This window comes from Hypanus sabinus, chromosome 4, assembly GCF_030144855.1.
Source record: "Hypanus sabinus isolate sHypSab1 chromosome 4, sHypSab1.hap1, whole genome shotgun sequence".
NCBI classification, from domain to species: domain Eukaryota; kingdom Metazoa; phylum Chordata; class Chondrichthyes; order Myliobatiformes; family Dasyatidae; genus Hypanus; species Hypanus sabinus.
This window is the reverse complement of record NC_082709.1, coordinates 146,124,882-146,143,770: the sequence shown is the minus strand read 5'-3', so window position 1 is coordinate 146,143,770 and position 18,889 is coordinate 146,124,882.

The following is an 18,889-nucleotide window of genomic DNA, read 5'->3' as shown; positions in this document are numbered from 1 at the left end:
ATACAATACAGAGCAGTGGTTGATCGGTTCTTGATTAGTCGGGCCATGACAAATTACGGGGAGGAGGCAGGAGAATGGGGTTGAGAGGGATAATAAATCCCTGACTGACTGGAAAAACAGACTTGATAGGTCAAATGGCCTATTTCTAATCCTATGTCTTATGGCCTTACGGACTAATAGTATATTTGTAAAGATGCCTTTAAAATGTGGGCAGAGCAAGACTAAACATTTATAAACCAGTTGTGAGGCCCATGACGGCACACTGTGAGCAGTTCTGGCACAATGATAGTGGGTAGGTGCCAACACCTTGGAGAGAGTGCAGGGAAATTTTCTTTAACATTGACGAGGTATGAAAGATTCAAGGTATGTATGTAGGAAGACTGGAGAGTTTAGGATCATTTTCCACTTAACAGAAATTTGATCAGCTTACATAAGCAAATAGTTATTACAAATTTCATAAGAAGTAAACTTTCTTGTGGCAGGAAACTAAAGAACAAAGATTTAAGCTAATTGATGAGATACCCAATGACAATACAACAGAGAGACAATTTTCACCTGATTTTTTTTTGTGCTGGAATGTACTTCTGAAAAAGTGTGGTTGGGTACAACTTAATCATAATTTCAGAGAGGGATCTCAAAGAGGGAAAGCACTGGGATGCGAGACTAATTGAAGAGTCTGTCCCAGCATCAGTTACAGCACAATTGCCTGATTGGCTTCCTTTGGCAAGTTACCTAATGATTCCAGATGAAATCTGTCACATTGAATTATTGTGCTGGAGACAGTTTCTGGGAATCATCTCTCTCTAATCTCAACATCTTTTGGCCATATGTCAGCTGATGCAATTGCTGGTGGCTCAAGTATAATTTCCTTCACTGGAACCATCCAAAGAGAAGCGCAGCTGATCTGCTGATGCACCGGTTCTGTACTTTAGAGGCTGTGGGAGCGGGGATTGCTGTGAGGACAGGTTTACAGAGAGAAGATCGCATCAGGTCATAGATAAACAAGGAAATGTGCACCAGTTGTTACAGTAAGCTTTGGAGCAGAAGTGACTGATCATTACTTCTTATATTCTGAGGGAAAATGGTAATGTGCTATTTACAAATACTTCCTTGTAACAGTAAATAAAAATCACATGGAACAGTTTTTTCTCATTGCAGGCATTGCAAAATATCAAGGCTTCCGTGCACCTGAGGGGGAGAGGGTGCCTGCACTCATGGTGTACCCTGACAGCTGGCCTCATTAACTCATTTCTAATGCTAAGTACTGCGTCACACATAACTTCTTTGGTGGGAAGGGGTTTAGCAGAGGTCTTTGAATACTCAACTGTGTACCTGGGAACAATGACCTCAGATGTGCGTGGGACTGGTTTGTAAGGTGAGGTTCGGGAGGTGTCTGAAGAGTTACACTTCCTGCTTCCCTCTCCCTTCCAATATGCTGTCAAAGCTGATCAGTAGATCAAGACGCTGCCTATGGGGATTTCTGTATCCTGTCTGATCGTACCTGGACAGCTGTGCCCTGAAGAAATCAAATCCCCGTGGATTGACGTGCTGCTGTGGTCAGGCTCATGGCTGGGCAGAAGGAGAGGAGAGTGTAGCTCTGCCACCAGCTAGTAGCCTGAATCCTATTTCATTCACACCCTGCTGCTTACTCCATCTCTCTGCGGCTGAAATCGCAGACTCGACGGAAACACTTTTACAGATATTTCCCAGTAATTTGCATCCCCTGGGGAATTTAGCGATAGAGATCTAGGAATGGGTCACGCTCATGAGTCTAACTTGATCAGTAACGTTACTCCCTCTTGAACATTCCCAGGACCCTATCGAATCCATTGCGGAGTGTTGAAGTGGAAACCCCCTAGGGTAAAATTACACAGTGTATCTCCACATTACAGCATATCAGAAAGTGTAAACTCACCCCTACTTAATTCACCAGTCTCTGACATACAGAATAAATATCTGCTCTGACAAAATTTATGTAAAAATAAACACAAGATGCATACAGAATACTAAATGAGTTTACCAAGAAAAGCAATCACAGGCTGTCGATTCAAAATGGGAGGCCAGTTAAGAGGCTTGCTATGGAAACTGTCAAGGCACTCTCTTCTATTAACACTTGTATGACAAATCTTTACCAGGTGCCAATGTTTCTAATTACCATTTAAAACTAACTCTCACCAATCAGCCCAGACCCTGACTGCAGAGCAAATTCCACCTCCCCCACCCCAAAATTCATTAAGCTCTCAATCCTTTGATGATTTCATTAAGGAGTTCACCGAAGGCTTCTTTCTTATTTTTCCCATCTATCCCTCTAGCCACAGCCTCATACTGGATCCCATTTCTGCTTGCTTCCAGCCTGGTCCACAACTCCGAACAACCCTTTTCTTTCCACTGCTTCCCACCTCCGACACCCCTCCCTTTGTTACCATCCTCTGATTTCTCCCTCCTCTGGGATAATCCATCTCTCCTCTCCCACGTTTTGAGCTCTACTCTTGTACCCAGCTACTGATTGCTGAATTCAATTACTCCTTCATTTCATGATTCCAAAGGGACCTTCACTGCCTCTCTCTGTCTGGATTGCTGAGCTGCCTTTGAGAATTTCATGTAACACAGAACAATAAAGGAACGGGCCATTCGAATGAAGGAAGATGTGAGATCAACAGTGGGTGAAGACTTGGGCCTCAGGCCCAATTGGGCCTATGATTGGAAACCTCTACAAATATCGTGTAATATTCCGCAGTTGTAACAACAGATGCAACCTGAATGTGTTGTCAGTAAAATACATTAACAATATGCATGGACAGAATTTCCCAATATAGCAAACTGCCAAAGAGCTGTATCTATGAACATCAATTATTTGGAACTCTCTGCACAAAATGCTTGAGTTGACAAGATACAAATTTCCTCTGCTGTTGTGGTTTGGAGAAGAAAAAAAAACAGGACAAGAAAAAAAAACATTGCTTTAGTGAACTTTGTTCTGCCAATGAAAACCAATTAACATGTCAGTTACATGCAGCAGTTCATCAGAACAAACAACCAGGACATTTGTTATCAGATACTCTTGTACTTAAGATGATCATAGATAAGCACAAAAGAAGAAGGGACTGGCTTAGATGACGAGAGAATGAGGTGGCAATGATGGAATAAACCACCAGGGTAGGCCAATGGGTCTAATGATACTTTACAGAGCTCTAAACACAAGCAATTATGTATATCTCCTACAGAGGCTGAGCAGATATTGACCATCAATTCAGATGCCTCAAGCAAGAAAATTTACCTATGACAGCTTTGAAAAACATTGCATTCCTCTGTCACAGACAGCTTGTACTGACTAGTTCTTATTAGAACAACCTACAGCAGATCTGAAGTTTACCTCATTTGAAGCTGTTGAGAGAACTTTACAGAGGATTAGCTTTGGTGGACTGTGATTTAAATAATATGTTTAAACAAAATCTCAGTAGGATGTCAAGTTACATACATCTGTTCAGAGTTAGTGGGAGCCAACCAGCGTGTCTTTGATCTGTTTCAGATTCTTTCTTTTGGGACTCCAGAAGTTCTTTTGCTTGTGTTTTTGCATACTGCAATTACACAGTTACATTTAACATCCAGCTAAATTTTGCTTTGCCTTCTTAATTTTGAAATGCTGCAGGTAAAAGATTCTTTGTTTAATACATTGCAGATACATGCACTTCAGGTTTTTGATGTGGCTTGCTTCGTAATTCTGGTTTAAATTCAAGCTGCTTTACAAGCTGTGTGAACACAAGAACTAGAAACTCTAGCTGCTTACAAAATGGATGCTTCAGATTCTGACGTAGCCACATCTATGTCACTTTTCATCCACATGCACATTCAAAGGAACCTCAATCAAGCAGTGGTGAGTATGTGGAACACACTATCCCCAGGTTAAAGCAACACAATATGGGGGGCTGGGCATTCATAAGCCAGAGGAGGGAATTAGCTATATAGATAGATTTAGATAGGAGAAGGGTCTCAAGTGGGGTATAATTGCTGGTATGGACAGGGTGGGCCAAATAGATGTTTCTGGGCTATTATGTAAGCCCATGTAATCATTATTGCTGGGGGCTATTGATGATTTATGAAATATTTTCTGGTGTCAGGAAGACATAGGACATAACATAAATGACTGCTTTGCCTGTCCTGTAATTTGACAGGTGATAAATCACTTGATTGAATGAAACATATCAGAAAAGAAAACTTGCCACATCTTCCTTCAGAGTGTCTGTTGGTTCCACTGTGTCAGCCGGTGAATAACAGGCAGCTTATGGACTGAACTTTAACATGCATCATTAAAATGTTAGTTCAAATTATGACATGTTAAAAATCTGAGACCTCACCTCAAATCAATTTCAATGTATTCACTTCTGGGTTTGACAAAGGCAGGAAGTTATCTCAGATTCAGGGAGCGGAATGTTATTCAGACTGCAGCCTCTTACTTAACCTACTTTGTAGTTAACACTGGCAATTGGGTTTCCCAGAAACTGAAGAGAGGAGAGAAAAGCTTCAAACTGACAGCAGTGAATCCTGCAGGATCTATAATTCCCAAATTGCTCTCATTGCACACCCCTAACCAAAACGTAATTTATCCTTCTCAAGGTTCAGTGACCCTTCACCCTCCACCCATGATTGTTCTGTATCCCAGGATCGGACCCCCCTTCTGTATCATTCCCCTCTCCTATGTTGTATTCTGGATATTCTTGCTCTATTGCCATCTCCACCAAGCCCATAAACTAAGCGGACACCCAAGGGAAACCTATCCAAGTCAAACTCCAAAGCACTCGTGGAAACCACTAAATTATCAACTTCCTATTCCAAAACTCTTCCCCCTGCACCCATATTTTAAAAAAATATATTTATCCATTTACAATACATAGACCTTGCTGTCAGCACTGACACTCAATGTCACTACATACCTTTGAAATGAGGAAGGATTTAAGAGTTCGTTGTATTGTTGGGTCTGGTGCCGCAATTAGACCAGAGCAGGAGGGCAAATGTTCTTCCCTTAAGGACATTAATGAACCTGATAGGTACTTTTTGCAATAGCTGGTTTCGTGCTCATTAGTACTTTGATAGCTGCTTATACTAAGTCTTTCTCAGCTTTCAACGTCTATAAGACTGAAAGCTTATAGACTGAAAACTGTTGAAAAACACCACTTATATAAACTGGAAAAGGTGCTGGGGATCTGTGATATCAAGTGTCTGTTCCTGATTGTGTGACTTGCTTTCTTGGCAAACAGCACTGTCCTTTGTTGGTAAAAGGAAGTTCCAAGTCCGCTTTAGATTACAGTTTGGATCTTTTAGACACCAACCCCATCTCCTTTCATTCATTCTGTGCTTCATGTTAAAATCCATTCTAATAATCTATTTTTTCAGAAATTAGTGAGGAAGCACTAAAAATATTACTGAGAAAATGAAAAGAAATGTTTTGTTGAAGCAGAGAGATGTTTTACTAGGGTCATTACATTGCTCAGACAAAATTGAACCTGCATGTGAAATAATGGAAGATATTTTCTAATGGTAAGAGTAGAAGGCGGTGGGTTTAGTTTTATACCTGAATAGCAAAAGGCAAGCACGTTTACATAAGCTTGAATGTTAACTTCACTCCTTCATGATCCAGAAAGCTGAAGTGAGAAATGGCAAAACATGACCCTACCCTGTAGCATGTGCAGCATAGTCCTTCTACAGAAACGGGTTTGCAGTACGTGAACTGGGAAAAGGGAGAACCCTCTGCTGATGTGTTGGAGGCAATTTCTCACAGTGCTACAGGAGTCTGGTTTAGAAGGCAGTGTTGTGTTGGTTTCAGTGTGACTGAGAAATCGGTAATGAAAGGGAGGAAAAAGCTGTCTGCTCCACCAGGTAAGTGTCTTTTCCAGTTGGAGCAAGCCTCTGCTCATTTTCTGCTGCTGATATCCTCTCTCTGTCTCATTAATCTGCAACACTCCCATTTCCTCTTTGGCCATGACCATCCTTCCCAGCTGGCACTCCCTCACTGCCATGTTATAAAGTCACATCAATATTTACCTTCTGAGTACTTAGGATTTATACTAGAAATACAAAAAGCCTAGGGATGAATTTATTCATTCTATAGATTGACTGTGCTTCAAAGAATGCAGCATTAAAGTTTATTTTAATTACAGGTGACCATGGTAATTTTCTGTGAACTTGGGACTTGATGTTTGCTGGTTCTGCAGTCAAAAACAACTTTGTGAACAAAAGCTCTTTCATCAGTGAGTTCAGACCAAGGGGAATTAGACTGCTCGCACTTACGGAAAGATTCAAAAAGATTTTCCTCTGCTTCTTGACTTTTTGTTTGCCAGCACTGGTCACGCAGGTATGTTTAGAGTGGCATAATGTTCCACGCGTTGTGCAATTCCGCATAAACCTCTGAATAGGACAGGAAAAAACAACCTCTCCTGCAGTCTATGGCATCCAGACATGGGTAGCTTTCATGTGCCGGTACTACCATTTTCCTCCACAATACTGAACCGTCAGCCCTCCACCAGCCTCTCATGTTCTTTCTAAAATTGCACAGTGTCCTCAAAGAATCAAGGGAAATAAGATAAACCTTCAGCCAGTTTTGAAAAATCAGCAATTGGGTCTCATGGGGAGGAACTCATTCCGAGCTGTCCATACAAATAAAACAATAAGGGGCTTATTGGTATGGAAAATTGAGACTCAGATGATAGCAGTAGGGATCTGTTTAGAACATGGATCACAGAACACTACAATGCAATGCAGGCCTTCCAGCCCACAATATTATGCTGACCTTTGAACCTATCCAGGATCATGCTATCAATTTTCTCCCACAGAGCCCACCATTTTCTATCACCCATTGGCCTATCTAAGAGGTTCTTAAATATCCCTGATAATTCCCATCTGATAAGAATAATTAACTCCAAAATACCATGAAACCAAAACAGTATGCTGAATGGTAGCACTAAGTTGAAGGACATTTAATAAGAATATTTCAGGAATAATGTAAGTGTAGATTATCATTAACACACTCTACCACTAGTATTACCGATGCTTCCCAGCACTCTGCAAATATTTACCAATTATTGGTTCCCTACTTGTTGCATTGTAACAACAGCATTTCATATTTCTTCTTTGCATTATGAATTTTGTTGTTGGTTTCATTTAAAACACTTCATACACATAAGGATCTAATTGAGACCAGTGGCTAGCCAAGTCGAGTAACGTTGCTTCAGTGGCCAGCAGTTAGACATTTTGGGAAGGACCTTATCCATCATTGATGGGGATAAACAGAACATTGAACCAATATTGGATCCATTCCAGGCTTAAATTCAAAACAGAACAATGGGTTTCAGTGAAGTAACAGCTTAGTGAGCTACCTTCCAAAATGTGTGTTGCAGTTAGAACAGTCTAACTGCCCACACCTCCCGCAATATTTTTGTTCCATTATTCATAAGGTGAAAGTTAATCCCTTTCCACGCTTCTCCTCACCTACCAGGCAGGAAGGGTTAAGTTGACCGACAGATGATGTGTAAGATGCACTTCTGCCCACACAGTACTAAGTTCCATAAATTTAGGTTCTGGCCCAGGGGAATGACTGCCTTATTTATGCTCTCTGAGAAGTAGATTGGACAGTGCAATGGATGAGTAACACATGATCATCAGACTGGAAAATCAGGCAGCACGCCTTCATAATGATCTGTATGCAGTGTTGGCACTAACCTCACTGTCAAAATGAGCAGAGTGGTCTCAAGCCAAATCCTACGTACCTCTGTTGGGAATATCCAACTGTTCACTCCCATTGGTTAACACTGATCAAATGAGAATTTTGATTGGCTGAGCTTTACAATGTCAGTCATGAAAAGGGCAAGATATCAAACTGTCTTGAAATGGCCTTAACGATGACATAAGAGGGCATGAAGGAAAGGTCTTGGTTCCCAGAACTGTGCACCCTCTGCATACTGGTGATATCCAGGCACAGCGTCCATGCTGTTAAAATTAGCTTACACCTCTTAAAGGGGAGGTACATTGAGGATGGAGAAGGTGCTGGCAGACACACAGGAAGTCAATTAGCCTGACCTCAGTGACAATGAAGAATGGTATGATACTCACAGACCTCTTGACTGTTGAATTGGAGTTCTTGGCATGAAGGTTCAAATAGCAGAAGTGTACTGAACTGGCACGGGCTGACCAATATATTCAGGGATGGAATGGAGGTCAATTGGTTACAGTCTCACCAGAAATTCACTGACCTCATGTGGTGGATGAATGCATCTTCAAGTCCCAAATTTGCAATGCCCCTAGCCTGCTAAAGATTAACTAAAAGAGCATTCAGTGGAAGTGACTACAAAGAACCACTCAAATAAAGAGGAGGCACAAACTGAGACTTTATAAGGCATTGATTAGACCACACTTGGAGGATTGTGAGCAATTTTGGGCTCCTTACCTAAAACGAGATGTGCTGACATTGGAGAGGGTCCAGAGGAGTTTCACAAAAATAATCCCAGAAATGAAAGGGTTAATTAACATATGAAAAGTTTCTGATAGCTCTGGGCCTGTAATTGCTGGAGTGTAGAAGAATGGGGGGGGGGGGAAATCTCATTGAAATCTAGTGATTATTAAAAGGCTTAGACTGAGTGGACATGGAGAGGATGTTCCCTACAGTGGGGGAGACTAGGCCCAGAGAGAACAGCTTCAAAATACAAAGTCATCCCTTTAGAACAGAGGTGATGAGGAATTTCTTCAGCCAGAGTGTAATGAATTTGTGGAATTCATTGCCATAGACAGCTGTGAAGGCCTAATCTTTGGGTATATTTAAAGTGGAAGTTGTGAAGTTCTTGATTAGTAAGGGGGGGTCAAAGGTTATGGGAAGAAGGCAGAAGAATAGGATTGAATAATCAGCTATGATGGAATAGCAAGCAGAACTGATGATCAAAATGGCCAAATTCTGTTCCCATGTCTTATGGTCTTATGATCTAAAAGGCTACAGATGCTGAAATTTGGAGAAAAATCTCCACAGCTTGACAACCACTGGAAGTAGGCATCATGGCGGGGTGCACCATCTCCCCATTGGCCTTCACTATGGCAATGGAACTCATTATCAGAGCCTGAAAATGGGTTGCGGGAGGAAAACGGCTACAGCTTGGTCAACAGTTACCACTGATATGAGCCTTATATGGACGACATAATAATACTGACGACAACTGTCCCCTGCACCAAGAGACTTCTGGAAAAGCTTCATCAAAACATCACATGGGCAAGGATGAAAATCAAGCCCAGCAAGTGCAGAAGCATCTCCATTGTCAAAGGTCAAGTCAAAGATTTCATATTGTCAGAACACCGTTTCAGAGATGCCAGTGAAGAGCTTGGGCTGATGGTATGATGCTAAGCTCAAGGACACCGAGCAGTTTAAACAACTCAAAAAGTATACCATCACATACATAGCTCACATCAACAAGACCTGGAAAACTCAAGCTGTGGTGCTTCCAGTTCGGCATACTCCCAAAACTCATGTGTCCTTTAACAGTGTATAAAATCCCCATCAACAAGGAGGAAAAGCTCGAAAGAGTGATCAGCACGCACATGTGAAACAGTGGCTTGGACTTCTACGATGCTTAACTCCTGTTGGACTGTACAGGAATGGCAAATTGGAATTGCCAATTGCAAGTCTTGTGGAAGAATACAAATGCACCAAAGCAAGGTTGGTCATGACCCTCACTGAATCTGAAGATACTGTTATTCGAACAGCGGCCCCCCCCCCCTACCCGTGTGGCAACGGGGAGGAAGTGGACCCCATCTGAAGATGTTCAGAGTGCTAGGTCTGCTCTTCACTTCAGGGACGTGGTTGGCCAAGTCCAACTTGGGAGAGCTGGGCTCGGGCTTGTCCCAAAGGCTCCTCAATGGCACAAGGCAACATCAGTGCACAAGAGACGGCTCATGGTGGAGGAGGTGAGGAGACAGGAGGAGGCAGAGCAACACGCCAGAGCCGTTTCAATGGCCAAGCAGGGCCAATGGACTAGTTGGGAGAGCCTGGAAAAGAGGAAGCTCAGTTGGCATGACTTCTGGGAGATGGAGGGATCTCGGCTAAGTTTTGTCATCAGAGCCACTTATGACCTCCTACCCACACCCCAGAACCTGAACCAGTGGTGAGGAGAAGACCCTGCTTGCTCTCTTTGTCAAGCACCTGGGTCACTAAGGCACATTTTAACAGGATGCACCATGAGCCTCAGCCAGGAGTGGTATACTTGGCGGCATAATCAAATTCTCAGACAGCTGGCATCAACCTAGGAACGCAGGCGAAGCACCACAAATGTTCTCCCACAAACATCGGCAAGAAATGTTCACATCACACGATTTGTACCAGCAGGCCAACCTCCAGAGCACCATATAACATCAAGAGAGGTAAGCGTTCTGCAGGTTGCTCGGGATTGGAAAATGGACATGGACTTGGGGACAAAAGCTTGTGTTTCCCCTAGACATTGTGGCTAAAACACTCTGGTCAGACATGGTCCTGTGGTCCACAACAGCCAAGCTGGCATATGTTGTGGAATTGACAGTACCATGGGAAGATGGTGTTGAAGAAGCTTATGAAAGGAAGAAGATCAAGTACTCTGAACTGGCAACTGAAACTGCCCAGAACAGCTGGAAGACCAGGATTTTCCCTATAGAAGTGGGATGCAGGGGATTCGTGGCTACATCTACAACCAGTCTATTGAAGAAGATGGGGGTGAGGGGTTATTCATTCCAACAAGTAATCAAGTCCTTGTCAAATGCAGCAGAAGAAAGCAGTAACTGGATTTGGATTAAAAGGGAAGACAACAACTGGACTACAAGATGGAGACAGGAGGGTATGGAACTGAGGGGGTGTATCTGGGTCACCAGGTAGCACCATTGAGCCCCCTGGAGACGTCGTGGACTTATCAATGAAACGTCAAAGAAGGAAAGTGCCCACCTGATGACCCTGATGAGGTACTTACCCTCCTTGTCACCACTCAGAGCCCACTGCCAACATCGAGAGTGCTGACTTATCATAGGGATTGAAACATCAAGTTCTATTAGCTCTACTACCATGTCTTTTGGTCTTATGATCTAAAAGGCTACAGATGCTGAAATTCGGAGAAAAATCCAAACTGATGGAGGAAAGCTGTAGATTCAGGCAGCATCTGTAGAGAGAAATGCATGGTCAATGTTTCCAGTCTGATACCCTTCATCTGACCTCAATAACTGGGGTTAGAAGGCTTGAAGGCCCATTTGTAGATTTCAGCATGAGAGATAGCAGTCTTAGATGACTAGATGGCTAAGTAGTGTCACAATAAACACATTGCACTCAACATCAGTAAGACCAAGGAATTGATTGTGGATATTAGAAAGAGGGAGTCAAGAGTCCTCATTGTGGGGTCAACAATGGAGAGGGTAAACAGCTTCAAGTTCCTGGGTATCAACATCTCTGAAGGTCTATCCTGGGCCAAAGATGTTGTTGCAATTGCAATGAAGGCATGTCAGTGGTTTTACTTCATTAGGAGTTTGAAGAGATTTGGTATCTCACCAAAGACTCTAGCAAATTTCTTAGGTGTACCATGGAGAGCATTCTGACTGGCTGCATCACCATCTAGTGTGGAGGTGCCAATGCACAGGATCGGAAAAATCTGCAGAGGGTTTTAAACTCAGCCATTTCCATTATGGACACTTGCCTTCCCAACCTCGTGGACATTTTCAAAAGGTGATAACTCAGCAAGGTGTTATCTATCATTAAGACTCTTCACCATCTAGAACATGCCCTCTTCTCATTACTACCATCAGGGACAGGGTACAGAAGCTTGAAGACATGCACTCGATGTTTTAGGAACAGTTTATTCCTATTCACCATCAGTTTCCAGAATGGTCCATGAACCCAAGTCAACTACCTTACTATTTTAAACACAAAAGATTCTGAAGATGCTGGAAATCCAGAGTAACACACATAAAATGCTGGAGACTCTCACAGCTACCTGGACTATCCTCTTCCCACCCTGTCTCTTGCAAAAAGGCTATCCCCTTCTCACAATTCCTCCATCTCCGCCGCATCTGCTCTCAGGATGAGGCTTTTCTTTCCAGGACGAAGGCGATGTCTTCCTTTTTTAAACAAAAGGGCTTCCCTTCGTCCACCATCAACTCTGCTTTCAAATGCATCTCTCCCATTTCCCGCACATCTGCCCTCACCCCATCCACCCGCCACCCCACTCGGGATAGGGTTCCCCTTGTCCTTACCTACCACCCCACCAGCCTCCAGGCCTAACATATAATTCTCCATAACTTCCACCACGTCCAACGGGATCCCACTACCAAACACATTTTTCCCTCCCCCCCCTTTCTGCTTTTCGCAGGGATCGCTCCCTATGCGACTCCCTTGTCCACTTGTCCCCCCCATCCCTTCCCACCGATCTCCCCCCGGCACTTATCCTTGTAAACGGAACAAGTGCTACACCTGCCCTTACACTTCCTCCCTCACTACCATTCAGGGCCCCAGACAGTCCTTCCAGGTGAGGCGACATTTCACCTGTGAGTTGGCTGGTGTGGTATACTGCGTCCGGTACTCCCAGTTTGGCCTTTTATATATTGGTGAGACCTGACGCAGACTGGGACACCGTTTCATGGAACACCTAAGCTCGGTCCTCCAGAAAAAACAGGATCTCCCAGTGGCCACACATTTTAATTCCACGTCCCATTCCCATTCTGATATGTCTATCCATGGCCTCCTCTATTGTCAAAATGAATCCAAACTCAGGTTGGAGGAACAACACCTTATATACCGGCTGGGTAGCCTCCAACCTGATGGCATGAACATTGACTTCTCTAACTTCCGTTAATGCCCCTCCTCCCCTTCTTACCCCATCCCTGACATATTTAGTTGTTTGCCTGTTCTCCATCTCCCTCTGGTGCTCCCCCGCCTCCTTTCTTTCTCCTGAGGCCTCCCGTCCCATGATCCTTTCCCTTCTCCAGCTCTGTATCACTTTCGCCAATCACCTTTCCAGCTCTTAGCTTCATCCCACCCCCTCCGGTCTTCTCCTATCATTTTGCATTTCCCCCTCCCCCCCCACTACTTTCAAATCTCTTAGTATCTGTCCTTTTGGTTAGTCCTGACGAAGGGTCTCGGCCCGAAACGTCGACAGCGCTTCTCCCTATAAATGCTGCCTAGCCTGCTGTGTTCTACCAGCATTTGGTGTGTGTTGTTTGAATTTCCAGCATCTGCAGATTTCCTCATGTTAGCTTCATAAAAGCTTGTTTATTTGTTCAGTCAGGTAAGGCCTTTTTTGTTGAGTACAATGCTCTGGGTCTGGGGACAGTAGTGGGTTACATAAAACATGCTTTCCTGCTATTGACTGATGTCCAGGCCACTATATGTTACAAATAGATTAATACAGGTGCAGGTAATAGGTTTCCTTTCTTGAAGGACACAAATAAATTGGTATTTATTCTTCTGGCATCCGCTCATAAATTTACAGTGAGTAACTACACTGAATTCCAGTCAAATATTGAGAGTCTTCTTCATGTATAATTGATTATTAGAATATTGACTACTTTAGAATAAGTATATTTGTAAAAAAAATTGACTTCAGGATGAAGATATCACTGGGAAGTTAGAAATTTATTGCCCAGTGTTACACAATTTGAGGGGTATGCAATTATCTAAAAGGGGCAAATGTGAGCCACATGGATGTGGGACTGGATCATCCAGTGGTCATGTCAAGTGTGGGTGACTGGTTTCCTTCCCTAATTAACTTCATTTAGGCAACATTCATTTGAAAAGAAAACATGAAAATTGACAGCAAAATGGGATGAGAATAAATAACTCAAGCCAAAAAGGTGGTGCAGTGTAATGCTGAGTGATAATCTCTGGGCTGTATTCATGATTATGTATTATCTATGATCAGATAGTTAATCTAACAAGCCTGCACGAATCTCTAAAAGACAAATCTAATAAGTAGTGTTTATCCTGAAGATGTCACAGTGAGTGTCCACTTCAGTCAGGAGCCACTCTTTCTGTCTCAGATCCTTCATTCTGAATCTGGTATTGTATACATCAGTTGTGCTAACAGAAACAGTTCTTGTGGTTGGAGTTAAAAAGAAGCAGATGTGACCAGTCTGACTGGACATTATAAGGGAAGAAATCTTTTTTTGTCTGTATACATTGATGTTTAAATCTGCTTGAAGAAGCACCAAGTTTGAAATTGTTGTATTTGTATTTCAGATAAACTATTTGGTGAGCATTCCTTTGAAATATTTAGACATGAAATGATAACATTTGTTAAAAATGCAATTCAGTGGCAGTAAATTTAATCTCATTGAGAAATATTTTCCAAACATGAGGTTTCTAAGCACTTTAATAAATGTAAACCATATTTTTTTGCCTCAAGTTGTTTACCAATTGGTTAAAGGTGCATTTTGTTGGGGATTAGATGTACTGTATATGCATAAATAGCTAAAAACTTCAAAATAACAAGCATAAACTAAGTTGATTAAATAATTGGTTTCTTGTGCCATAATCATTCTTATTCATGTTTCTCACTAATATGCTGATAGGTTCAATTGCTAACACCTTCATCTTGAATTATAAGGTCCGTCTAACAACAAATTGTCTGATAACAACAAATTATGTGGTAATTCTGATATTTCACTTTTTGTGACAAAATGCAAGTGAAAGTACTGTCTTTCAGATGTAATATTAAACTGAGGGTACACCTAATTGGCAAAATAGACACAAAAGATCTAAAGTCACCACAAAAAAGAGCAAGCATACATTTATGACAGTGAGTCTATGAATGTTTCCCAATGATAAAGAGTAGCAGTTCATCAGGGGAATGGCAGAAAGATGTTTGAAATATATTTGTCTCCTTATTGGCTGAAGACATTTCTTTATTATCAATGGTGGCCTTCTAAGCCTGGTGCTAGACCTCTTATGTGGTTCACAGTTGCATTTAGAATCCCCCTGCTCTGATAGAGAGAAGGTGCCAGGTCTGTTCTATTCTCATGTGGAAGAGGATAGCAAGCAGTTAGCACTCAACAGTGGGCATCTTTCACTACCTGATCTGCAGCAGGAAAAGCTCTCCACCTGCATCCCAATGCTCCTGAGAGACAGGTGGCTGACACTTCTCTTGGGAACTGGCACATTGTCAGCCTACCCAAAATATTCAAGTGTTAACCAAAGACCATTTTATGGTGATCCTTATGTAAGTAATAAATAAAATATTTTGCTCTATCTGGAAGGGATTTATCAATATCAAATTATAGTATATCAGCCATCAAGGATGCCTCATCTCCAAAGTCAAACAATTCCATTTCATCCTTGGCCTCATCTGATGCTTCAACAGGAGTCAATTATCACAAACTTCACCATCACCTCTGGCTCTTTCTGCCCGTCTCTTTCTTCTGATTCCAACTGCTATTCCAATGTGCCCCCTTGCAGTAACCCTTCTGACCATCTGCTATCTGCTACTGAATGATCAGTCCTCGACAGGGCTCTCAGCAGTATCTCAACGTTTTGACCTTGCTATGATATGAGTCTTTTGAGTCACACTCCTTTTGCCTTTCTGCTCATCCTACATGATAGATCCTAGCTAAGAATTCCCAATCAATCGGGACTTTTACCTTCATTGATTTATGTTTATTATTTATCCTCATTGGACTTATTGTTACAAACTGTGGTGAAATATGGGTGCTCTCAATCTTCCCATTCTGTTTCCAACTATTCCCTCTGAACTATCCTCTCTTTATCAGGTCTGGATGACTGTATGAAGGGTCTCGGCTTGAAACGTGGACTGTACTCTTTTCCATAGATACTGCCTGGCCTGTTGAGTTCCTCCACCATTTTGTTGCCTGGATTTCCAGTGTCTGCCGATTTTCTTTTATTTGTGATCAGAGTGTTCTTGACAGGAGATTTCCAGAGAAGATTTTGTAAGGACATAATGCATGGAGAGCCTGCCTTTTAGAGAAGATGGCATCATAGCAAGTGGCCATGCCCACCCTTCCAGCTTTGTACATTGAAAGGAAAGTAGATGAAGTCACTTCCTCTAAAATGTGGAATGTGATTGACCTTCCCAGCGGAGCAGTGAGCGGCAAATGGTGAGACATGGCAGATATTGGCAGCAGCATCCTGGAGTGATCCTGAGACTCCAAAGGTGGAAGTGACCATGTTCTGGCTTCATGGACAAAGCAGTGAAGGAATAGATGAGGTTGTACTGTATATGAGATAATAGTATCCCCATAATACTGTTATGGAGCATATTTGGTGATTAACACTGTAACAGTGAATCTATAGTGATATGTTTCCAAGTCAGGACACTGTGGGGCATGGAGGGCAATTCTCAGGTGGCGGTTTCCTATGTTTTTTCTGCCCTTGTCTTTCTAACTGGTGGAGATGGTCAGTTGAAAGATGCTGCATAAGGAGTCTTGGAGAATTGCTGCAGTGCATATTGTCGAGAATACAGTTTGCTGTTACCATGCATCTGTGGTGGAATGAGTGAATGACTGTGGATGAGGCACCTGGCAAGTGGGGTGTTTTATTCTGTATAATGTCCAGCTTCTCAAGTGTTTAAGCTGCACTCATCCGGGCAAGCGGAGAGTTTTCCACCACATTCCTGGTTTGAACCTTGCAAACGGCCTGGCCACTCACATTCATTTTCTGGTCAGGCTCTGTTCAGTTCCTAGTTCTTACTCTGAGGATGATTGGAATCTAGAACATACTTTCTGTGGGGCAGTGTGAGCAGATACAATCACAGTATTTAACAAGTATCTGGATGAGCACTTGAATTGCCAAGACATGGAAGCCTACAGACCGAGTGATTGTAAATAGAGTTCCTGTAGATGGGTTAATGATGGTTGGTATGGAGACGGTAAGCTGGGGTTTGTCTCGGTGAGGCATTACTCCATGACTGTCCCTTAGCACAATCTCTTCCCATCCAAAATCCTGTTTCTGCCTACTTCTTGGATTAAGAGCAGGATTGATTCTAGGGCTCCAGAGTCGAGACTGGCCAAAACTGAAATTGCTTATTCCTTTATGCTGTGAGCAACGCTGGGGTGGAAGGAGAAGATTTGGTGTTAATATATAGTGGGAACAGGTAGATTATGGATCACCACAGCAACTACTTCTCCCCCTACCAACACGCTCCTTAATGGTACCCCTCATCTCAACTCAAAGTCCAGGCTTACATCTGTATGGTGTAATTAATTCAGTCTCAATAAGTTCTGTCTGCCTTTTGCTAAGAGACCACTCTGTTACCAATTATCTTAAAGCAGAAAGCAGTTAGAAATGAAGAAAACATCATTTTTGGCAATGTAAATTGTTAATCCAGTGGTTTCTGCCCCTAGACACAGAAAACAGGCAACAGGCATATTGGCAATTGCCTCAAATCATAAATCAGCCTGAGGTGGAGATATCATACTGGGGAGAGTTTAAACTAGAACTGCTGGGGGTGGGAACCAAACTGAAGAGACTGGGGAAGAGGTGGCTGGCTCACAAATAGAGAAGGCTAGGAGACAGTGTGTGAGGGAGGAAAGGCAGGTGATAAAGAAAGGATGCGCTCAGGTTGAAGGTTTGAGATGTGTCTATTTTAAATCAAGGAATGTTGTGATCAAAGCGGATGAGTTTAGAGCGTGGATCAGTACTTGGATATATGATGTAGTGGCCATTACAAAGACTTGGGTGGCTCAGGGACAGGAATGGTTACTTTAAGTAGTGGGTTTTAGATGTTTCAGAAAGGACAGGGAGGGAGACAAAAGAGGTGGGAGCGTGGCACAGTTGATCAGAGATAGTGTCACGGCTACAGAAAAAGTGGACACTATGGAGGGATTGTCTACGGAGTCTCTGTCAGTGGAGGTTAGGAACAGGAAGGGGTCAATAACTTAACTGGGTGTTTTTTATAGGCTGCCCAATAGTAACAGGGATATCAAGGAGCAGATAGGGAAACAGATCCTGGAAAGGTGTAATAATAACAGAGTTGTTGTGATGGGAGATTTTAATTTCCCAAATATCAATTGGCATGTCCCTACAGCAAGGGGTTTAGATGGGGTAGAGTTTGTTAGGTGTGTTCAGGAAGGTTTCTTGACACAATATGTAGATTAGCCTACAAGAGGAGAGGCTGTACTTGATTTGGTATTGGGAAATGAACCTGGTCAGATGTCAGATCTCTCAGTGGGAGAGCATTTTGGGGATTGTGATCATGTCTATCTCCTTTATAATAGCATTGGAGAGAGATAAGAACAGACAAGTTAGAAAAGCATTTAATTGGAGTAAGGGGAATTATGATGCTGTCAGGCTGGAAATTGGAAGCTTAAATTGGAAACAGATGTTCTCAAGGAAAAGTGAGGAAGAAATGTGCCGAATGTTCAGGGAATATTTGTGTGGAGTTCTGCATAGGTACGTTCCAATGAGACAGGGAAGTTATGATAGGGTACAGAAACTGTGGTGTACAAAGGCTGTAATAAATCTAGTCAAGAAGAAAAGGAAAACTTACAAAAGCTTCAGAGAGCTAGGTGATGTTAGAGATCTAGAAGATTATAAGGCTAACAGGAAGGAGCTTAAGAAGGAAATTAGGAGAGCCAGAAGGGGCCATGAGAAGGCCTTGGCAGGCAGGAAAACCTCAAGGCATTCTACAAGTATGTGAAGAGCAGGAGGATAAGACATGAAAGAATAGGACCTATCAAGTGTGATAGTGGGGAAGTGTGTATGGAACTGGAGGAAATAGCAGAGGTACTTAATGAATACTTTGCTTCAGTATTCACTGTGGAAAAGGATCTTGGTGATAATAGTGATGACTTGCAGGGGACTGAAAGCCTTGTGCATGTAGATATTAAGAAAGAGGATGTGCCGGAGCTTTTGTAAAGTATTTTGGAAATTCTTTTGGAAAGTAGTTGCCAGGACCAAATG